This window comes from Bison bison, unplaced genomic scaffold (genome assembly GCF_000754665.1).
Source record: "Bison bison bison isolate TAMUID 2011002044 unplaced genomic scaffold, Bison_UMD1.0 scf7180017864143, whole genome shotgun sequence".
NCBI lineage: Eukaryota > Metazoa > Chordata > Mammalia > Artiodactyla > Bovidae > Bison > Bison bison.
Window position 1 is genome coordinate 7,554,846 of NW_011494715.1, and position 24,814 is coordinate 7,579,659.

The window sequence follows — 24,814 nt, forward strand, 5'->3', positions numbered from 1 at the left end:
GTTAGATAATGTCCATCTTTCCTAAATTTGTATTGTATGATGTAGCACGTCCTCTGCTCTTGGCTATGTATACTAAAAAGAATTGTATTGTTGATCCCCACCATATACATTTAAAAATACATGTGCTGATAGCCATAGGTGATTCAGTTCAGTCGCTCAGTCGTGTCCGACTCTTTGCGACGCCATGAACCACAGCATGCCAGGCTTCCCTGTCCATCACCAACTCCCGGAGTTGTTCAAACTCATGTCCATTGTGTCGGTGATGCCATCCAGCCATCTCATCCTCTGTCGTCCCCTTCTCCTCCCACCTTCAATCTTTCGCAGCATCAGGGTCTTTTCAAATGAGTCAGCTCTCCGCATCAGGTGGCCAAAGTATTGGAGTTTCAGCTTCAGCATCAGTCCCTCCACACCCTTTAAAATATATCCATCGGGTAATTCAGATCTTTTCGAAGAAAAAAGTTAGAAACAAAAGGCCACCCAGTTTTGTCCCTAAACCAGTCCCCAGAATACTCATTGGATGTGCTAAGATTCCCTAATGAGGACAGCAGCCATCTGGCAAACGACCCATTAGATTGAAACAAAAATGTCAACACAAGCAAAATCTGTGAAGTTGTTGACCATTGACAGACAGCCTGTTGATGGGCATCTATATAGCTTTCAAAGCAGTCTGGCAGATAGATTAAAAAAATCCATCAGACCTGAAAAACCTTAACAGGCCAAATTTCCCCGGGGGGCCTTTCTATATGGTTCTTATCATTTCCAGAGCAGTGATGGCTCTGATTGTCTCCAGCGTCATTAGCCTAAATAGAGTAACGACGCTGACATGGAGCGTCGTCTTCAACACACAGTCTGGGCACGTGCGTGTGCGTGCGCCTGTGTGCATGTTGTACGGCTTCTCTTCAGCCCTGCAACTCCTAGAGTTCTGCTAATTTCCTTGGCTTCATCAGAGCTTTGCACCTGGTAATTAATTTCCTGACATTACCAAGTCCCTTCTGTGATCTCAGAGAGAGAACGGGCGACCTTGGTGTCCATTTTCTAGGTGTGTGCTCCTTGTTCAGAATCTCACGCCAACCTCCATCAGCAACCACCTTCTGCTAAGAAGGTGATCATTGTGCCATTTCTTTGCCTCATGAAACTGTTTCCATGTTCACTTGGCTTCCTAATTGGGCCTTGTACCTTTCGGAGAAAAAAAAAAAATAAAATTCTGAGTTGCCTGCAGCTTGGCAGGAGCTAGTGAGATGCCATAGAGTTGTGGTTTCTGAAGGAGCAATTGATTTGTTTCACACACCACCTACCTTCCTTGAAAATTAAAAAACTTCACTGACAAAGTGGCAATTGGTCAGGACCTCAGGAGGGCGAAAATACAAGAAAAAAAATTAATTTCAAACTGTGAAACTCAGCCAGCAAGAGCTAATAGCCCCACTCCCAACGCATAACTTTCACCTTCTGGTAAATGCAACAAAGCCTCAGCGTGTGTGTTTGTTGACTTCTTCTTTTTTAAAATGGGGGAGAATTTGTGAAGGCGTATATCTCTTACCCTGATTCCATCACTCTCGCCACATGCACTTTGCTTCACCACCATCTTTCTAGTGGAGAGTTTGCACACCCAGGCCCTCATTATTTCCCCCTCCAACAGGTCCGCCACGGGGCAGGTACCTTCGCTACCACAGGTCTCCCTGATGGTGGAAACACAGTAATTAACCACATCCCCCCACATGTTGGCTGAATGGCTGGCCCCTAATTTGTGTACTTTTTGCAGAGGTTTCAGCATCTCGTGAAATTTATTGCCATACTAAAGTCACCTTTTAAATTATGGATCACGATATTGGTATGCTGCTAAAAAATGTTCACAGCATTGTAATTTTATGCACTGGCAATAAACATGAAAAATGCATTTTGGTGTTGTTTAACATTAAAAATAATGTTTTGGAAAATAAATTTTAGGAGAAATTTAGTGCTCAGGAAAAGGACCATATTCACAGTTCCAGAGACACAGATACAAAGAGGGCATGGCACCGGGACCAAATCTGCAGCCTAGCTAGGTCGCCAGCCAGGCACCGCAAGGGCAATTCACTTCACCTGGGCTGGATTTAGATGGCAGGGGGACCCACGACTTCCTGCCAGCTCTCAGCCGTCAAGGGCTTCTTCTTACTGCTCTCTATGTGGTAGCAGGTTCATTTCCAAAGCTGGCAGTTGACTGCGAGGCAATTGGCATCATTACAACAGATCACCTTGTTCAGGAACAAAAGTAATGTGGCCCCAGCTGGCTTTTTGAAAAGCACTTTAACTCGGTCAAGCGGGGCAGCTGTTTGTAGACTTAACTTCACTTGAAGAGTTAATTCAGTAACTGGTGTCATGGCACTCGGCACTATCAACAGATGAATATCTCATTGACACGGTCAGTGAGCAACTAGTCATGAGTCCAGCTAGCTAGGTCCAAATCCCGCAGGCATCTTACCAGCTGTGTGACCCTGGGCAAGTTACTGACAACTTCTGTTCCTCTCCTTCCCCAGCTGTTAAGTGGGGTGATGATAGAACATAATCCCAGGGTGGCTGGAGGATGAAATTGGAAAATACATGTAAAGTGGGATGAACGGAGAAAGTAGAACCCACGTAAGTACACTATGAGGCGTGAGACTGACTGCTGGTGAGAGGTGGCTGTGCAGGGCACGGAGCCCGGTGTGTGAAGGCCGGGAGCGGGGGAGGTGCAAGAGGGCACGTGCATATGATTATGACTGATTCACATTGTTGTATGGCAGAAAACAACGCAGCACTGCAAAATTAAAAAAACAAACATCTTTTAAAGTATTTGAAAAAGATAAAAAAAAGTACGTGTGCAAGGCACATAGTCAAGACCTAATAATATTGTTGATGAGGATAATGATAATATGAGGCCATCACACTTTGCGTCCTGTAAAAACTATATAAAATAGATGATGTGGGAAGCAGCAGGAACCGAGCCTAGAAATAATGAAGTTTTTAAATTTCACTGCTCCTTCAAGACTAGCCTAGCAAGTGAGAATCTTTGCTGTAAGCCTCCTTTCCTTATCCTACAACCTTGCCATGGAAGAAGAAACTACCATCTCACTGAGTATTCCCATACGTTTTGCCCAGATCTCATTTTTTGCATGTTACATGTTACAATGTATTTAATTGTTCATGCGACTCTTCTATACCCAGTCTCAGCTGCTCTACACAAGGAAAATGTTTCACTTATCTCTGTGCCCTCATGCACAGGGGGATCTATGAAGAGTTTGCTTATTATTTGCGTTAAACCCAATGGGAAGCAAATATGAAAACACAGGTATCTCAAGGGGTGTCTGACCTTAGCCAAAATTGCCTCTTGGTCTTCCCTGAAAATCAGGACTGGGGTGACCATATGAATAGCTGTCTGAACACTATTAGTTTCCAGTCTCCAGTTGGTTTTGTCTGTTACCTCCTGGTGTTGGAGGCTGAGAGTAAGGCTTGTAACTCTAGATGTCCGTTTACTCAGGAGAAAGAAGGCAGGTAGGAATATTTTGTTTCTGTTGTTCATGACGTGTATCTATAGGGCATATGCCAAAATCATAGTAGCAGCATTCGTATTAAATGGTCCAGTGACATTGTATAAAGATGTACAAATGATAGAAATGCCATAAAATAATAAAATAAAACCTTACTGGTTGGCTATTGAACACGAAAAACCATGGGCATGGTAGTTGAGTTTGGGGGAACAAATAAACACCGTCTAGCATCACACTCCCGGAGAAGGCAATGGCACCCCACTCCAGTACTCTTGCCTGGAAAATCCCATGGATGGAGGAGCCTGGTGGGCTGCCGTCTATGGGGTCACACAGAATCGGACACGACTGAAGCAACTTAGCCGCAGCAGCAGCAGCAGCATCACACTCCACACAAAGTTGGTGGAAGGTGTTCTCACACAGTGGTTCTCAAGTCTTACCTTGTAGCAGAATGGTCTCTGAATACTCTCTGGCACGCATACTTCTGATGCCCACCCCCAGAGATTGTTTTAGAGGGTCAGGGTGGAGCCCAGGGAAAATTTTGAGCATACATGGCTGTATCATTTATAAGTTTTGTTCATGTACTACTATGGAAAATAATACATATTATTAAAATTCCCAAAATAGAAATTATACAAGTGTATACATATATATAAGTTCTTATTACAGTTGTATGCTCCAAGGAATCTTCTTGGACACTCCCTGGGGGAAATGTACCCCACTTTGGAGATGAGTGCTTCAAGCCTTTTTTTTTTTTTGAATTTTAATGCACTTATAAATAGCTAGGAGGTCTTGTTTAAATGTCTAATTCTGATTCAAGAGGTCTGGGCGAGGTTTGAGATTCTGTTTTTTTAAGTTCCTGGGTGATGCTGATACTACTGATCTGGGAACCACACTTTAAGTAGTGAGGCTCATTCAGTAGCTTCTCTGGCCTAAATCCCAATGCAAACTGAGGTTTGAACGGTCAGGGCGATGTATGGATGGTGCAGAGAGGCTGAATACAGTCGGCTAGCACCTCCCTCCCCATACACTTCCATCTAGGAGGCTGTCTGTAGGTCTTCTTTTGAATTTCACTGATGCGGAACAAGTTAAAAGCAACCTGAATAAGCCTTCCCCCATCCCTAGCCCTTTATGTACTTTTCTAGAAGCATCCTCTTTCAGCTTCTCTCTTGAATTAACAAGACAGTGCTCCCTGAAGTCATAAACAATGACTTTCCCAGATGCAACAGTGGGCAAGATTATCTTCCCTGATTAAGCCTTTGACAGGCAGCATCTTTGCAGCAAGCGTCATGCCAGGTTTTATTAGTAAATTGGCCCTACCAAGCTTTTTCTTACCTACAGTTCGCCCTAGCTCGGCAACCCTTCCCGTGGATTGGAATGAACACATTTTAAGAATGTCATGCCTGGCGGTACCAAGAACAATAATTAGACAAATTACAAATCATAAAAGGATAAGTGTAATGCACTAATCTGTAGAGATTATTAAGTGGAAATAGGAAACTTAAATAATTAATTCTTAAAATCATCCCGAGAAGGCCATGTTCCTCCTGATGCACGGACACTGCAATTAAGGTTACCTTGACAAGCCCATTTCAGATGAAACGGGAATTCTTCAACGAACTTATTTAATAGACTTGAAACATGTTATAAGGAATGATTTCATTACTGCCTCTTTCTGATACAAATGAAATCAGAACTTCCGAATATGCTCCCTTTTAAGTAATTCCCCAGCTTGCCATTGACCAAAGCCAGCGGGGTGGGGATGAGAGTCTAGTAGGTTTATGCGCATGAAAGTCAGGGTCAGATATCCTCCTATTGTGTTTTAGTAAAACAGGAAAGCATTATCATTTTGCATTAGTCTCAGGCATGTCACTTATAAATCATCTGTTAAGAAGCAGCAGCATACTTTGAGAACATTAAATCATGGAGTAATATAGTGGTTATATAGTTAACATTTGGATATTTGTGAGTTTCATTTTTAAAAAAATAAACGTGTATTCATCACACCACCCGATTTGAAAGGCCCTGTTCTACCGAATGGGCTGTCTGTTGGCACCTCCCAGAGAAGCATACAAGAGCATCCACAGGGAAGCAGCTGCTTTTAATGCCCAAGCACCTAAGTTTAATACAACTTGATCACGCTGGCAAGTCCTGTAGGCTTGTAGACTCACTTCCCTCTGATGATGGAGGAAATCATAATGATTGTCCAAAAAGATGAGCTTCAGATGTGCAGGGGCACTCGATAAAATAGTAATTTTTCAGTTTACTTCTGGGTTCTGCATTAGATTTTCCCATGTTATTTATATAGAGAAATATTTCTGTTCTCTCCAATTAGATTGTGTTGAGAAGGCAGCATTGATCTAAAGGGAAATCAGTTTTGCTGGACAAACTTTCCAGTGTTCATTAAGAAACATAATTTGAAACACTTAATCAGTGTAGGTAGAAGGAAACTCTTGAAAAGTCCTTGATCGGAGGTGGGGAGGGATGAGAAACAGATCAAAGGGGGAGGCTGTGAGAGCCTGGAAAGCATGTGGACTTAGGTTGCAGACCCGTGCTGAGTCCGAGGTCAGCTGGCCTCTGACTAAGCAGAGAGCAGAGGGCTCAGTCACAGCAGAGCTCCCGTTGCCAGACTTAACCACTCCGGGTCTCACTGGCAGCGGGCCTCTAACTTTTGGACCTAAAAACTCGAGAATATGTGTGTGTGTGTTAGTCACTCAGTCATGCCTGAGTCTTTGTGACAATCTGGACTGTGTCCCACCAGCCTCCCTGTCCATGGAATTCTCCAGGCAAGGATACTGGAGTGAGTAGCCATTCCCTTCGCCAGGGCATCTTCCTGACCCAGGGATCGCTCCTGCGTTTCCTTCATTGCAGGAAGCTTCTTTGCCATCTGAGCCACCAGGTGAGTGACCACCAGTTAGAGAAGCCACAGCACGTCAAAGGAGGCTGGCTGCACGTGAGCAAGGGAGGTGCGAGAAAGCTTTAGGGAGCCTGCGCCACAGTGGGAAGGAGGCACTCTGGGGAATCTCACTGCACTTGTTACGCCTCCTGCCGACTCGGACGATGAAGGAAACAAGCTAATTAACTTGTGTATCTCCTCTACCTGACCCGACCCGGAGAATGTCCACGCTTCACAGAAGGCACTGGAGCCAAGTAGGAGGTCTATATCTGTAGCCCCGAGAAGCAGGTTTACGGCTGTGCCATTGTCTTACACATAATTTACGATCAAATATTTGTGGTGATGTTGTCATCAGGACACAGGGTCATTTATGCCTCCAAGTCAGTGCTTTTGAAATTCTCTTTTGTTAAATCTCAGTGCTAATAGGCATATCATCAACACCACCGACAACAAAAAATCCATAATTAAAGACGTTTAGGAACTGCTGCTTTCTATGTCTCCGTATTAGATATTCCTTTTATCAGCATATCAAAAGATCCAGAAGTTCTGCCCTAAAGAAACATGTTGAGGTTAGTATTTATTTATTTATTTGTCTAGAATTTCCCAGATATGAATGAGCACAGAATGCTGTCTTAGAAACCAGTTGCTCTGCCGTGTGGAAAACTAGTTTCTCCCCTCGCCTCTTTCCCCCCCACCTTTGCTTCTCTTGTCTTCCGTGTCCCCCCCACCCCACAAAAAACCCCTCCCTTCCTCAACAACCTCTCTACGCTTTGAGCATTGGGACAGACAGCTCTGTAATGTCCATATTTGCCAATATATCAGTTTCCAATACTGGAAAACTGCATTTGGTTGAGGGTTACTGATCTTGGGGCCTTAATAATTGTTCAGAGATTCTGGACCTCACTGTTTTAGGAATCATTTCAAGTATCCTCTAAGCAGAATTCTGATGGAGAGGTGGGGGAAGATGTCAGACTTTATATCCCCAAATATACTTGAAGGAGAATCTTAAATCTCTTCGTAGGTACTGATTCCTTATGTATGCAAAGGTCAGAATTGGGGTCAGGAGTTGGGGTTCTTCAGAAAGAATCAGAAAGTGGGGAGTAGGGGTGGATATGATGAAAACCACAATTGTGCAGATGCCGGCTTTTATTCGATACTGGCTGCTGATTCGATAGTAAGCTGAGTGGGATTTTTTTAAACAGCGTTTTATTTTAGAAAAAAAAAATCACATTTACAGAAAAGCTGTGAAGCCATGAAGCTAGGGCAGAGTGTCCCCATAGACCCTGCACCCAATCTCCCCTATTGTTGCCATCTTATTAATACATTAACCACAATGAAGGAACCAAGGTTGATGCCCTGTTGTAACCAAAGTCAATCTTTTGTTCCGATTTCCTTAGTGTTTACCTAGCATCACTAGAGTCCTGTCCAAGACACCACATTACACGTGACTGTCACGTCTCCTTCAGCTCCTTGTGGCCGTGATGGCTTCTCTGGCTTTCCTTATTTTTGATGACCTTGACAGTTTTGAAGAATACCAGTTAGGTATTTAGCAGAATGTTCTCTACCTGGGATTTGTTTAATATTTTCTCACCATGAGACTGAGGTTATGTGTTTGGAGAGGAAGAGACCACCGAGGTCAAGTGCCTTTTTTGGTGCATCACACCTAGAGTGCCTGCTGTCAAGCTGGCCCGCCACTGTTGACACGAGGCTCGGCCCCTTGGCTGAGGTGGTGTCGGCCAGGTTTCTCAGCCGTGACTGCATCCTCTTCCGGCTTTCTGTGCTGTACTCTCTGGAGAGGTGTTCCTCTGTGGAGCCAGTGCTCACAGACTGAGTTTCATTCCATCTCCTCGAGGCAGGAGTGTTCTGTAAATTATTCGGGGTTCTTCCATGTGAGAGACTGGCCAATAACCTTCCCCATTTCTGTGCATGTATGTATATATGTGGTGGTGGTTTAGTTGCTAAGTCATGTCTGATTCTTGCGACCCTATGGACTGTAGCCAGCCAGGCTCCTCTGTCTGTGGGATTTTCCCAGCAAGAATACTGGAGTGGGTTGCCGTTTCCTACTCCAGGGGATCTTCCCAACCCAGGGATCAAATCTGGGTCTCCTGCACCGCAGGCAGATTCTTTACCAGCTGAGGCTCCAGGGAAGCCCATGTGTTTATCTGCACATGTATATGTCCACCCATTTATTTATATCAGTATTGATGTTTATTTCATACTTTGGACTATGGCATCGGCAGGCAGGTTCTTTACCATGAAAGAATCTGGCTTCCCACTCGGGAAGCCAAACCCAACATTATTTTATTCATTTTGTTGCTCAGTTCATTGCTTTTTGGGCCACAGGGCTGGAGTGGGCTAGATTGGATGGAATCCCCTACTCCCATTTGAGGCAGGTCTCAGGTCAAATCTTTTTTTCCTGCATTCCAAGGTGTTGTGACGGAGAAGATGCTGAGCTTGGTCACAGTGATTTATTTATTTTTCTTGTCCTGCCAAGGTCAGGAGAGAATCCTTCTCAGATTCTCATGGGTTCTTGGCCATAAAGACCTTGGGTGGTTCTGGATTTTAAAGGCCATGACAGTCTGGGATCCCCACTAAGACTGGGTCCCCATGATCTCTCACCCACGTGCTAGCCCGCACTCAGCTGCTGGCGGATCATCAGAGTTAGCATTTAAAGTCCCTGTCAGTTTTTGGCTCCTGTAGCCTTTTCTTGGCGTAGGCAGATCTCGTCTTTGACTCTGCATTCAGATCTCACAGTGGTGGTTCGCCGTGATGTCAGCTCTCTGGTGGGTCCCAGAATAGGTTGGTTTTCAATTTGTCTAGATCTTTCTTGCAGTAAGGATGGGGGTGATGATGTCCAAGCTGTTTACATATCAAAGCAGAATCTGGAAGTCAACCTGGGATTTTTCTTTGTTTTAAGTACTAGGCTTCCCAGGTAGCATGGTGATAAAGATCTGCCCGCCGGTGAAGAAGACACAAGAGACACAGGTCCAATCCCTGGGTCGGGAAGATCCCCTGGGGTAGGAAATGGCAACCCATTCCAGTATTCTTGCCTGGAAAATTCCATGGATGGAAGCGCCTGGTGTTTCATGGGGTTTCAGAGTCGGCCGCGACTGAGCACGCGCACACACACAGGCTTTGATAAACGTTGAACTGACCACATAAGAGGTTGGGGGTTCATCAGAATGAAGTTACACTGGTAAGCACAGGATAAAATACATTTCACCACCGAAGACGGCGAGTCAGTGGCACCGCTTTAATACATACTGAAAAGTCACAGAAACGGCAAGGGAGAAAGCTTCGTCTCCATGCTGATAGTCTTTCAGAAGAAGATGGCCATCGAGTGTCCCGGCCGGATTTGAACACAGGTGGAGGTGAGGAGTGAAGCCCTTGCTGACCTTTTGCAGTCCAGTGCTTTGTACCCAGACCTGGCGTTCTGTGCCTCAGGCCAGTCAAGACGCTGTAGGAACAAACATGCATCTGTGCGGGAGCAGATGCCGCTCCTCGGAATTTTCTCTGCCTGTTGAATGAGACAGAGTCATATATTTGGGATAAAACACAGATTCTAGAAATTTCCTACGGAAAAAGAAATATTGCTCTGTAGTTGGGAAGAATATGGCATTAAATGGGTGAGCCCATCTTACTGTGGTGGCTGGTTACGGAGGCATTTCCCAACAGCTCTTCCAAGTTTTTCTGTACATATGTCTTTTATGGGCGTCCCTGGCGGCTCAGATGGTAAAGGATCCGCTTCCAACATGGGAGACCTGGGTTCGATTCCCGGGTCAGGAAGACCCCCTGGAGAAGGGCGTGGCTCCCACCCCACTCTCCACGCCATTTAGACCAGTAGTCACTGAGCACTTGTCCAAGTTTCTTCTGTTCCCTGGGCTCAGCTGTGTCTGACTCCCGGTGACTTTGGACTGTAGCCCACCACGCTCCTGTCCATGGAATTTTCCGAGCAAGAATGTTGGAGGGAGTTGCCATTTCCTACTCCGGGGCATCTCCCAAGGATCAAAGCCGTGCTTCTTGCACCTCCTGCATTGGCAGGCCTGTTCTTGAGCGCCGTGCCACCTGGGAAGCTAGTTTCCTCTAAGGCTGTTTGAACGCAAATCTACTCAGTTAAATGTGAAACCACAGATCAAGACCTTGGGGCTATAGTTATATGACTGACTGCATATTATATAGATCTAAAAATAAATTTTGAAGTAAACTATTTCTGCAGATTTATTACCTAAATATTATGCAGTGTTGCCATGTCACTTAGAATTTTAATCAAAGAAATGGGAATGGCCTTGATTGACCTATGACAATGGTTCACAAGTCAGCAAAGCTTTTCTGTGGTGGAAAATATTTTTGGCTTTGTTCATAAGTTCTTCATCTTATTTTTAACTTATTTATCATAAGTTCTCTGCACCAACTACTGATTGCCATCATGGAATGAAAGTTGCTATGAACAGTGCATATGGGATCAAGCATGGTTTTATTCCCAAAAAGCTATATATGGAGAAAGATAGGGGGCTAAATTTGATCCATGGGCCATAGTGTGCTAATCCTTGATATAAAAGTAATAATGCCATAAAGAATAAAAAAGGATAAAAATAGAATTTAAAAAAGGAGGATTAACTTAACTCGTTAGCTTAGTTAACTGATGAGACCGAATGTTTTATTTTTTTTTAACTGATCTGAAATGATCACCATCAAAAAGGTTGGGACTGTGTAATTTTTCTTTATTTCTTATGCTGACAGGCTTAAAACTGGGGAAATCTTGCATTCTGTGTCTTCGCCTCATTCTCTCCTGGCACCTGAGGAACACCTCTCTCACTGCTGCCCAAATGGCTACTTCTGCCACTTGGGCAGACCGATTATCCCCTGGATGGTTGGTATGCCCCTGCACTTCACGTGCACTGCGTGGAGGGAGGGGGTAACAGTGCCTGGCGCGCGCTATGCCCCACCCGCCCACTATGCCAGAAACACAGCCGTCTGCTCAATTAAAGCGCCCGCGACTACAAAGCGACTGCGCGTCACGCGTGTTACCGTTCTGCCACAGACACTGTTCAAATATCTGACTCTGAGAGTCCTTTTCTGCTTAGCTAGGTACTTTACCCTAGTTTAAAAATAAATTATAGAAAGCATCAACAAAATTCTTAAAGGAAACCTTTCTGTGCCCAATCATATCACTACTCTATAGAAAATGTTTTGAAATAACTTCTCTCTCTCAAGCTTCAGTTTTAAATTAGCATGGAGACCTTGGAGTATTAGGATGACAGCTAGATCTGGGGAAACCTGGCTCAGTTAGTTTTAGAGACTGCCTTTTAACACTCTCCTGGTCTCTCCCAATTGTTTTAAACAGTAACAGAATGATTATTAAAAACAATTATTGTTATTTAATATTTATTGAATGCTTACGCAGAACTTTGCTTGAAATATTGCTTTTAATTCTCACAACAGCTCTACCAGGGAGTTTCTCCTGAAATCCCTGGTGTGTGTGTGTGTGCGCGCGTGTGTTTCCCAGTTCATCCCATCCTCTCCTTCCCCCACTGTGTCCACAAGCCTGTTCACTGCATCTGAGTTTCCACTGCCACCCTGAGTGTAATGTCACTTTGCACTTTATGTATATAAACACACGCACATGCATGCAAAAACAGAAACAAGACAAAAGACTGAACAGATCCACAGAAGGGTGTCAAACACCATGATGATAAAGCTGTAATAAAGTTTCAACCAAAATTGTTTTCATACTAAAAACTGAGTATGTGAATAACAGATAACACCATGTAGTTGACGGTGCATGATGTGTTGATTTGATACATTTATATATGACAATATGACCATCTTAGTGGGGAGTTACTATTAAAGTCTCTGCTTTTTTACCTAAGGAAAACGAGGACTGGGCAGAGCCAGGCTCTGGTGCCAGGGTCTCCAGCCCTTGGACTCCTGCTGGGCCCTGTTTACAGCCTCAGCTCACACTTCAACGCCTCACGCCCTCCTAACCTGTCTTGGCTCACCCACCAGGTGACCTTTATTGTTGATGGGATAATTAGAAAATAATTACAGGAGTGAGGCTCGGTTTCTGTATCAGACTTTTCAGGGTCACACACATCACCACATTCAACCAGATGAAGCAGATTAAAATAGAAGTAAAAAGAAACTGAAAAGACCATCATAATTTTCAAAGATGAGGAAAACAAACACCCATGGCCTCCCAGACTGAGACCTCGAGGCTGTGATACAGAGTGGAGTGATTCAGAGAGAAAAACAAATACGTATATTAACGCGCATGTATGTAATCTGCTAATAGAAAAATAGTACTGACGAACCTATTTGCAGGGCAGGAGTGCAGACACAGACATAAAGAACAGACTTGTGGACTCAGCACAGTGGGGAGGAGGGGGTGGGACAAACTGAGAGAGTATCACTGAGATATATGCACTGCTATTTTTCAAAGAGATTGCTGGTGGGAAGCTGGAGGTGACGGATTCTAGCTGAGCTATTTCAAGTCCTAAAAGATGATGCTGTGAAAGTGCTGCACTCAATATGCCAGCAGATTTGGAAAACTCAGCAGTGGCCATAGGACTGGAAAAGGTCAGTTTTCATTCCAGTACCAAAGAAAGGCAACGCCAAAGACTGTCCAAACTACCGCACAATTGCATTCATGCCTTCATCTCACATGCTAGCAAAGTAATGCTCAAAATTCTCCAAGCCAGGCTTCAAAAGTACACGAACCAAGAATTTTCAGATGTTCAAGCTACATTGAGAAAGGGCAGAGGAACCAGAGATCAAATTGCCAACATCCATTGGTTCACAGAAAAAGCAAGAGACTTCCAGAAAAACACCTACTTCTGCTTCATTGACTATACCAAAGCCTTTGACTGTGTGAACCACAACAAACTGTGGAAAATTCTTCAAGAGGTGGGAACCAGAGGTACCAGACCACCTTACCTGCCTGCTGAGAAATCTGTGTGCAGGTCAAGAAGCAACAGTTAGAACTGGACATGGAACAACAGACTGGTTCCAAATAGGAAAAGGAGTGCGTCAAGGCTGTATATTGTCACCCTGCTTATTTAACTTATATGCAGAATACATCATGCGACATGCCAGGCTGGATGAAGCACAGCTGGAATCAAGATTGCCGGGAGAAATATCAATAACCTCAGATATGCAGATGACACCACCCTTATGGCAGACGAAGAGGAACGAAAGAGCCTCTTGATGAAAGTGAAAGAGGAGAGTGGAAAAAGCTGGCTTAAAACTCAACATTCAAAAAACTAAGATCATGGCATCCAGTCCCATCACTTCATGGCAAAGAGAAGGGAAAACAATGGAAACAGTGACAAACTTTATTTTCTCGGGCTCCAAAATCACTGCAGATGGTGACTGCAGCCATGGAATTAAAAGACGCTTGCTCCTTGGAAGAAAAGATATGACCAACCTAGACAGCTTATTAAAAAACAGAGGCATTACTTTGCCGACAAAGGTCGGTGTAGTCAAAGCTATGGTTTTTCCAGTAGTCATGTATGGATGTGAGAGTTGGACCATAAAGAAAGCTGAGCACTGAAGAATTGATGCTTTTGAACTGTGGTGTTGGAAAAGACTCTTGAGAGTCCCTTGGACTGCAAGGAGATCAAACCAGTCCATCCTGAAGGGAGTCAGTCCTGAATATTCATTGGAAGGACTGATGCTGAAGCGCCAAACTTTGGCCGCCTGGTGCAAAGAACTGACCCGATGGAAAAGACCCTGATCCTGGGAAAGACTGAAGGCAAGAGGAGAAAGGGACATCAGAGGATGAGATGGTTGGATGGCCTCACTGACTTAATGGACATGAGTTTGAGCAAGCCCCGGGAGCTGGTGATGGACAGGGAGGCCTGTCATGCTGCAGTCCATGGGGTCACAAAGAGTCGGACACGACTGAGCAACTGAGTGACTGAAGTAACTGACTGACTGACTGGGAAGCTAGAGCTTCCCCAGTGGCTCAGAGGGTGAAGAATCTTCCTGCAATGCAGGAGACACAGGTTTGATCCCTGGGTTGGGAAGATTCCCCTGGAGGAGGAAATGGCAACCCACTCCAGTATTCTCGCCTGAAAAATCCCATGGACGGAGGAGCCTGGTGGGCTGCAGTCCATAGGAGCTGCTGTATAACACAGGGAGCTCAGCCTGGTGCTCTGTGATGACCTAGAAGGGTTGGATTGAGAGGAGGGGAGGGAGGTTCGAGAGGATGGGATATATATACAGTTATGACTGATTTGCATCGTTTGGCAGAAACCAGTGAGACACTGTAAAGCAATTTCCCTCCAATTACGTGCTTAGTCTCTCAGTTGTGTGTCGACTCATTGTGACCCCGTGGACTGTAGCATGCCTTGCACGGTTTGAACTTCCTACCAGCACTAAGGGGCTTCCCAGGGGGCGCAAGTGGTTAACAAACCCCACCTGCCGGTGCAGGAGACATGAGACTCAGGTTCGATCCCTGGGATGGGAAGGTCCCCTGGAAGAGGGCATGGAAACCCATTCCAGTATTCTTGCCTGGACAGAGGAGCCTGGCTGGCTACAGTCCATGAGGTTGCAAAGAGTCGGACACTGAAGAGACTTAGCATGCACCAACATTAAGTGAAGGAGCACCTCAAACTTCTCATTAGTTTGTTCAGACTCAGAGCAGGGGAGGAAGGAAGAACTGTGGCCCTTGAATGCTGTCAGTGGTCAAACATCCAAAGTAGAGTCAAATTCTAGAATCAACTCCCTTTCAGAATCTTGTTTATTTCCTTTATATGATTGTCAGAATTTGTCACCATACGTTGCTTCATTGCTTTCTGTCTTCCTCTCCACTCCTCTGTGAACTCCCTGGGACTATTACTTTTTAGTTTTCTTGTTTAGCAGATACTCAGAACTGATCGTAACGTGTGTGATAGATGATCAAAAATAGTCATCGGAAGCCAACAGGTACGTGAAAAGGGGCTCAAAATCCCAGATCATCAGAGAAACGCAAAACCCTCAGTGTGCTACCAATTCACGCCTGTTAGGGTAGTTACACAGAGTCGGACACGACTGAAGTGACTTAGCAGCAGCAGGGTAGTTATTGTCAAAAAGACAAGAGGTAACAAGTATTCGCAATGATACGCTGAAGAGGGAACCCTTGTGCACTGTTGGTGAGAGTGTAAATTGGTGCAGTCACTATGGAAAACAATATGGATGTTCCTCGAAAAACTAAAAATAGAACTACCAGGCATGTGTGAGTGCTCTGTTGCTTCAGTCTGTCTGACTCTGCGACCCCACGGACTATAGCCCACAAGACTCCTCTGTCCGTGGGATTCTCCAGGCAGGAATACTGGAGTGGGTTGCCATGCCCTCCTTCAGGGGATCCTCCCGACCCAGGGATGGAACCCAGGTCTCCTGCATTACAGGCAGATTCTTTACTGTCTGAGATTCATGCGTGAGTTGGGCCCGAGAGAAGAGATTACAGATTTGAGTTCAAGTCTATATTTGGTATCTTTCTATATTGAAAAATAAACAAGCAAACAGATACAGAGACTTTAGCTCCACAGTGCCTCCCAGGAGTTTCTGAAACTTTAAAAATCCTTTCGTCTTTTCCCCCATCACTCACACAATCCCTTATCAAACACCTACGGCAAGAAGAAGGTGTGAAATAGTACAACAAACCAGGGGGGAATAAAAAGGAAAATGCTGACAAAATCAGATTTTTAAGCCAATTACCAATTTTTTAAAAAGTGAGCCCAACATTCTCACTCCCATTTCAAATCGTCATTTAAAACTGCCCTCTGGGATTTCCCTGGAGGTTCAGGGGCTAAGACTCTGCCCTCCCAAAGCCTGGGGCATGGGTCGGATCCCTGGTCAGGGGACTAATCCCACATGCTGACCTGATGCGGCCAAATTAATAAATTAATTAATGTTCTTCAGAACAGCCTGTCTTAAACTGGTGTTCCCCCGGAATGCTAGTTCCACGTGAAGGACACAGATGTGTCCACACAAGGACACAGATTTGCGGGTCAGATAAGTTTGGGGAGCTCCTATGTATTCCAGCTGTCTCCCCAGGAGAGTCATATGTCCATTGCAAGCTCTAGGATTCCTTCATTTCTCAAATCTTCACAACCACTGGAGACATTCATGGAACACTCAGTAAGCTCGAGGGGAGCTGGTGTTTGCAGAGCACGCTCTGGGAAATACTGAAGATAGGCACTAGACGATGCACACGTCTAGAACCTTCGCGCCTGTCCAACCCCATCACTCGGCTGGCTTTCCCTCTCTTCCCCTGGTGTCCTTTGGTACTGAGCTGTTTGTAGATTTCAAGTACACAGAATTACATTTTCTGTCTTTAATTCTTGATCATGGCTGCCTCTTCTGCCTTTTAGTTACAGAGCCTTGGCTGAGTCACGTAGCCTCACGGGGACCTCAGTGGCCTCATCCATAAAGTAGAGGGTTTGACAAACAAATGATCTTTAGGATCTCTTTCTTCACAATCCATCTTTTCCCCAACTTGTGGTTGTCTTCTCTCTGGTGTCCTTGAGTGTGTTACTCCCTTTCTCTAAGCCTCACTGGAGAAGGAAATGGCAACCCACTCCAGTGTTCTTGCCTGGAGAATCCCAGGGACGGGGGAGCCTGGTGGGCTGCCGTCTATGGGGTGGCAGAGTGGGACACGACTGAAGTGACTTAGCAGCAGCAGCGGCAGCATAACATACCTCATAGGAGGTATTTACATGGAAAGAGAATGACCGAAAAACGTATTATTGCGGAGTTATCAGTGTGACTCAGTGAATAACAGCCATAGGCCCATGTATCACGTACAGGAACATTAGTCCAGCATTATCTAGGGTGGGTCTTCCTAGAACGATGCATCCTGTGTACTCTCTGGGTTTGAAATCCTTTTACTGATGTAAAAATAACCCTTAAAGTGTTCTTAACAGTGTAGTTCAAAGAGCGTTAATGTGCTCTGAGGCCAAATAAAGGGAAGTTCAATTGCTATAAACTTAATTTCTAAACAGCCTAAATAAATATGCGTTTTTCCTGCTGGCAGAGTCAACTCTCCCCAGAAGCTTGAAGGGCAGAATGTGACAGGACATGATTCTGGTTTCCCAGGAAGTTGGGTGCAGGAGCCAAAGACCTATTAAGTAATGTGACTATGAAAACAGCTTGCATATGAGACCCTAACTTTACAGTGTGGTTTTCTTCCATGATCTTAGTTGGTTCTCAAAGGGACAGGTGAGGGGGATGGAGTGGCTGTTGCTGTTACCATTGAATGCGCCCCAGCTCAGTCTGTGTAAAGCCACACCTGCCATCTTCTGGGTGGAGACTGGACCCTCTCCTGGGCTTCTCTACCCGACTAGTAGCCCAGGCCACACACCTGCAGTCCCCTCCACTGCTCTTTCTTCTTCACTTCTCACTTCTGACCAGTCTTCAAGCCCCCTTGAGTCCCTCTCTGAAACCTCTGCTCTCCACACTCCTAATCTTTTCCCTAAACCTCCTTTGGATGCTCCTCCATCCAAGTCAATGGAAATTCCATCTTTTAAACTGCCCAGACCTCAAACATAGGTCAATCCTGGTTCCTCTCTTTCTCTCCCACTCCTTATCCAGTCCATCGTCAGATCCTGATAACTCGGAAGCTGCAGAATTGTGCAGAATCTGACTACTCATCTGCACCTCCAGCACCGCTGCCTGCGTCCAGACACCACTTCTCAAGCCAGATTTTTCCTTTCAGCGTCTTCTAAGCTGATCTTCTGGTTACTGTTCTTATCTTTCTACAGAGCAAGCTTTTTTGATCTTGGTCCTATTGACATTTGTGTGCAGATAATTCTTTGTTGTTAAGGACTGTCTTGGATATTGTGGGATGTTTAGTAGCATCCCTGAACTCTACTCACTGGAAACAAGTACCGCCCCACGTCACCACCACGTGTGATGCTGAAAACCCTACTGTGGCTTCCCTTATGCCTCAGAGGAAAGCTCCACAATCTGGGCTTCCATCTCTGATCTCATTTTCTGCACCTTTTTCCCTTGCTTCATCTTCAGCCATTTTGGCATGCTGGGCTTGATCCTACCTCTCAGCATCTGCATTTGCTGTTTTATTCCCTGGTAAACATCATCCCCAAATATACACATGGTTTGCTCCTTCACCTCATTAAGGTGGCAACCCCATGTAGTCAAATAATGCTATATATTATATCCAGCAAACTACACTTTAAAATAATACTTGATGACTTGAGTGTGCATTCCCAAATATTGTTAAATAACAATTTAAAGAATTATTTGAAAAAGTATATCTATATTATGACCCTCATTTTGCTAAAAAAAAAAAAGAACTAAATATGTATTGATATACATATTACTCCTACTAAATAGAGAAAATACCAGAAGGATAGACACACAAATATTAGCTGTGTTATCTCTGTGTAGTATCAAATAGCTATACAAGCAATTTGTTTACTGAGTACTTTTCTGTGTTATCCAAATTTTCTATTATGAAGATAGTTTATAATCAAAGGAAAACAATGAACACTATTTTATAAAAGGAAACAATATCATAATCCTACAATGTCTCCAAGATTCAAAGACCAATAGGGAAAAATGCAAAAAAGTGGAGCACGGTAAATTCAGGTATACCCTGGCCTTGAAACACGATGGAAATCAAGGGCATGCATTTAGACACTTAAGATGAGAGAGAGAGAGAGAGGACTGAATTAAGTGACCCAGAATATTTACATTTATGGAGACCTTGGCAATCACAGACTATGATATCCTCTTCCTTAATAAGGTAGGAGCTCCAGAGAAATCAACTAACCCAAAGTCACATCGTTAAATAGTGTCAGAGATGGGCTTGTTCAATCGTGTTTTCATCAAGCATTTATTAAGTTTCTGCTATGTGCTGGATGCTAGGGGTAACGATGGTGAAATAAATATAACCTCCACCCTTGAGTGCAATGCAGAAGAAACGCAGGAGGACAGCCAAATGCTGTAGAAGTGTGTCGCCCAGCAGAGAAGGCGCCGGCCACGCATGACTGTCACCCACTTGGCATGTGGCTGGGGTGAACTGAGAAGTGCTGTAAGCCTGAAATACATGCTGCATTTACATAAAGGGTGCGTAATATCCCAATGCTATTTTTACATTGATTGTGTGTCAAAATGGTATTATTTAGATACACTCGGGCTTCCCTGGACAGTAAAATATATTATTTTATTAATATATTAATAAGAATTACTTCTGCCTGTTTCTCTGTACTCTTTTTTAAGCACAGCTACTAAAAATTTCCAGATTATGTATATCGCTTGCATTCTAGTGTTTGAGACAGCACTGCAGAGATACTATGGCGTGCCCTTGATGGGATGTTAGAAATGAGAGTGGAGGGCGAGGAGATTCAGACAGTGTTCCTGGCTCAGTCTTGGGAACAGAGAGGGCGTACGAAGGGAAGGAACATGAACTGTGACCTGGGTGGTAACTGAGATTTAGGCCAGGGTTAGGGTGAGGGCTTCCCTGGTGGCTCAGAGGTTAAAGCGTCTGCCTGCAATGCGGGAGACCTGGGTTCGATCCCTGGGTCAGGAAGATCCCCTGGAGAAGGAAATGGCAACCCACTCCAGTATTCTTTCCTGGAGAATCCCATGGACAGAGGAGCCTGGTGGGCTACGGTCCACGGGGTTGCAAAGAGTTGGACACGGCTGAGCAACTTAGCTTTCTAGCTTTCTTAGCTTTAGGGTGAGGGTAGGGTGGTGCAAACCAAAGATTTAGAGAAACCACAGCTTGCAAAGTCAGACTCTTTTGGGATTTAAACAATAAAATTAAATGGCAAGTTGCAATTCTTTCCTAAAAAATAGATACTCCCTTCTAGTGGAAGCCACTGACAGCTTCTTAATTCCAGGCTTGGGAGTGGATGTGTAGACCGGTGACGTGAACTCCACCAGCCCTGTCCTTCCTCCTTCAGTATCTTATTATGAGATAAGCTCATTTCAAAGAAGGCGAAATTCAGAGAAAAATAATGACACTGAATTAGCTAGATAGATGGCAATGAGTAATCCGCATGAAATTCTTAAATTTGGATTGAGAAGGGAGAGCTAGCATTGGTTAGCATGACTCTGATTATACAATTTATTCTTGGCGAGGAAAATGAATGTGCTCTATAAAATATTTCTGGAATAACCTTTTAGTGAAAAACAATAGAAGTTGTAAGACAGATTAAGGTTTAGTGTCGCAAGAGATTATAGTGTGAACAGACTGTCCTCATAGGGTCTGTTTAACCGGTGACAAGCTGGAGGAGGGGAGGGGGCCATAAGGATATTTGACATGAAAAATGTGAATTCGCTCTCTGAGTGTTTACTAGTGCTCACGAGGAGCAGGAAATGAGCCGTGAAATGTATTGTCAAACATTCAGGGTTCAAAATACAATGCATTACCTTAAGCTGGGCTTTTTGCTTCCTGAGATCCTCATTCTCAATTTGCCCACGTCTAGAGCGGGTGACTCAGCCTTTTATTCTGTCCTTTCCAAGCTGTGATGGCAACCTGAAGCGGAAACTGGGAATTGGCTTTCCAAAGCCACCTATAGTCCCCGTTTTCCCCTTGCAGCCTTGATTACAGAGGTCTGGAACACTCAAAAGGTTGCCCCAAGGGATAACCATGGTCATGTGACATGCTTTTACCCAATTAGATTTGGGTATTAGTCTCTAGGGAGAATGCTCCTCCCCAAAGAGGGGAAAAAAAAACAAAGCCTGCCCAAAGAGGATCGCCTGCCTTCCTTCGTCCTCCTTCTGCCTGATTTCTAGAGGCAGGACTGACATTTGGCTGATCAACAGATATGGTGGTTTAGTTGGGAAGATGCTGAAATACTTCCGTGTTGGTTGCTAAATCACAACTCCCCCAAGGGTCCTTCTTGCTCTGGTGCCCTGCCCAAGCCTGCAGGACATTCTTATGATTCAAATATTTGTTAGAGGAATGATGAATGAATCAAAAAAAAACAAAGGGATCCAATTTTAAATATAAAACATACGGATTTTTCCAATTAACATGTTTATGTTTTGTAATCAATTTTTGCTGCTTTAATTAGAGGCCATATTTTATTTCCCGTATTCCTCTTTTTCTCTCTCCTTTATTACATCCTTTACTCGTTCATTCATTCATGCGATTAATATTTCTGGAGCACCACTCCTTACTGGGGGCGATTCCAGGCTTTGAGAATGCAGTGCTTTGGGATCTTAGTCCTGACCTTCATTGAGCTTCTGTTCTAGTGTGGGGTTAGGAAGACAAAGAACAATCAATCACGCGACTGTCAGATGGTGATAAATGCTAAAGAGGAGAAAAAAACAAGGCTGTGTTAGGGGACAGAAAGTGGTAGAGCTGCCATTCTGGGCGATGCTCAGAAAAAGCCCTGGGGAAAAGGAGGTGTGGGGAGCGGAGATTTGAACAAATGGGGGCTCCATGGTGTAAGGGCTGGAGGGAAGAGTGGTTCGGGCCCGGGGTGCAGATCTAGGGGACCGAGGCATGGACTCGTCTGGCAACAGAGCAGAGCAGAGGAGAGGCGAGAGGGAAGTGATGAGTTTGGAGATAGTCGGGGGCTCCTGTCTCTTCTGTCTTCCTTCCCTTCCCATCTGTTAGCATTCTTGTTACACCAGCAATAGGCCAGCAGGTGACCCAGAGACAGGCCACTCTGCTCACATTTCATGTTCTCCAGCTCCTGCTCCTGGGCTGAGCTCTTTGAATCACCATTCATATTCTACAACCTCAAGCTCTTGTCCCAGTCCAGAGTCTGCAAGGTATCCCCAGACATACTCTTTCTGTGGGCAATGGTGCGTATTTGTCTAGTATTTTCACTTGTCACCATCCCAATCACACACGGACCACAGCCTTGTCTAACTCAATGAAACTAAGCCATGCCCCTGGGGCCACCCAAGATGGGCGGGTCATGGTGGAGAGATCTGACAGAATGTGGTCCACTGGAGAATGGAATGGCAAACCACTTCAGTATTCTTGCCTTGAGAACCCCATGAACAGTATGAAAAGGCAAAATGATAGGATACTGAAAGAGGAACTCCCCAGGTCAGTAGGTGCCCAATATGTTCTGGAAATAACTCCAGAAAGAATGAAGGGATGGAGCCAAAGCAAAAACAATACCCAGTTGTGGATGTGACTGGTGATAGAAGCAGGGTCCGATGGTGTCCCTGGGTGTTCTCTGGAAGGACTGATGCTGAGGCTGAAACTCCAGTACTTTGGCCACCTCATGTGAAGAGTTGACTCATTGGAAAAGACTCTGATGCTGGGAGGGATTGGGGGCAGGAGGAGAAGGGGACGACAGAGGATGAGATGGCTGGATGGCATCACCGACTCGATGGACGTGAGTTTGAGTGAACTCCGGGAGTTGGTGATGGACAGGGAGGCCTGGCGTGCTGCGATTCATGGGGTCGCAAAGAGTTGGACATGACTGAGCGACTGAACTGAACTGAACTGAATCCCTCAAGACAGCATGTTACTTGACTCTGTCACTTTGGGTCCATTTTTTGGGCTTCCCTGGTGACTCAGGGAAAGAATCTGCCTGCAATGCAAGAGACCCAGGTTCGATCCCTGGCTCGCGAAAATCCCCTGGAGAAGGCGGTGGCCATCCACTCCGGTGTTCTTGCCTGGAGAATCCCATGGACAGAAGAGCCTGGTGGGCTACAGTCCATGGGCCACAAAGAGTCAGACACGACTGAGGGACTAAAACTGAATTTTGGTTCTTACAGTTAGGATACAGGTACAAGCCACAGAAACTGCTAAATTTACTGTGGGAAACAGAGGGGTTTATAGGAATGGTGAAGGCTGGCTGCTTGGAAGCTGGCTCTGGCTACAATCTTGTGTGTCCTTTTTCTGAATTGACCACAGGAACTACAGAGGCTTTAGGGCTTGGGGGAAAGCTGCCCTCCTCCCACTGGACTTGGGGGCAGTCAGGGCATCGCCTCCTCTGAAAGGGGCTGCACTTAAGCGCTCAGCCTCCCGGTTGCCATGCTCTTATGCACAGCTGCGTGCCTTAGCCTAGGCACCCCAATCTGGAGGCCTGTTTAATGGTGGCCTCAGCAGAGGCTTTCCCTGCAAGCCTGTGCCAGGATCACCTTGCAGAGGAGAGGAGAAACTTGAAGGCACTTTTCTCCACTGTGACTCGGTCCTCAGTACTTTTCCACCCATAGCCCTTGCACTTCTGTCTCCTCCCAGCCCAGGTCCGCTCAACTGCAGGGGGCTTTAGCTTAGTGCACCCCCAGCAGTGAGAGACTCAGACCCCCTGACACCTGCACTGAGCCCTGGGGTCTTGATCAGTGCCACTGCCCGGGGGAAGTGGAGCAGACTGCAGTTGGTACCTTCTCTGGTTTAGCCTCTTGCTTACGTGTTTCATCGCAGTAGGTGAAGGAGACTCCATTGTTTCGTTTGCTTTGGTTCATTGTCTTAAGCGGCTGCTCTGACTTCTGGCAGCTCAGCTGTCCCCAGTTCGGCTGAGCTCCTGACTCTGGTAGAAGATAAGCATTCACTTGAGACTCAGAAGAGGGAAGAACCCAGGGGGCCCCTTCTCAGTCCTCTTGGCCCCAACCACATCTGTTAGAGCATTAACCCCATGGAGAGACTGGCTGAGCACTGACTGACCCTTTGTACCGAAGTCCAGTTCCTTAGGGACAAGAGACACGGTGTATAGATGACCATTTCTGTTTCTGTTCCCATCAGCTGTGCTTAGAGGCTGCGGAGAATGTTCCTCCATTCTCTAAGCAACAGTCGGGAGGATAGCTTTAAATTGCAAAACAGACTATACCACTCCTGCAATTAAAGTCTTCCAGTGCCTCCTCATTGCGTTTATTAAAAAATTAGAATTCTTCTCCAGCCTGATCTCGTCCAGCAGCTCTCTCCTGCCTGGTCCCCCTCCCCTCTTCTCTTTCTGGTTATTTTTGTCTCTCCTCTTCCTGGTCTTCTCTGTTTATCCCTTGACCCAACCAGTCTTGTTCCCAGCTCAGAGGTTTTGCACCAACTGTTTCTTCTGTATGGAACATTGCCATGTGATCTTGGAATGGTTGGTTTCCTCTTATAACGCACATCACAGCTCAGTCTCCTCCTAGACAGGCTACCCTGTCCAGCCACATAAAATGGGACTCCCGACCCCAGAACCCCCAGGCCCTCTCTTTCACAGGACCTTAAAAATTCTCATTCACTTTGCTTGTGTGTTTAACATCTCTCAAACTTCCTTGATCCCCACCACCCTGAGAAGAAGTCAGCTCCCCTAGGGCGGGATTTGGGATTGCCTTGCTCACTGCCACACCCCAGTCTAGAGCTGTGGCTGGCACGGAGCACGTACTTCATAAATCTGTGCTGAATTATGCACTGAATTAGTAGCTGTTTGCTGGGTCCCCTCCTCTGTCCGTGAGGGTCAGAGGAAAGCCAAATCACAGAGAAAGAAGTCATCAATTTTGAGGGAGAAACCACATTCATGGA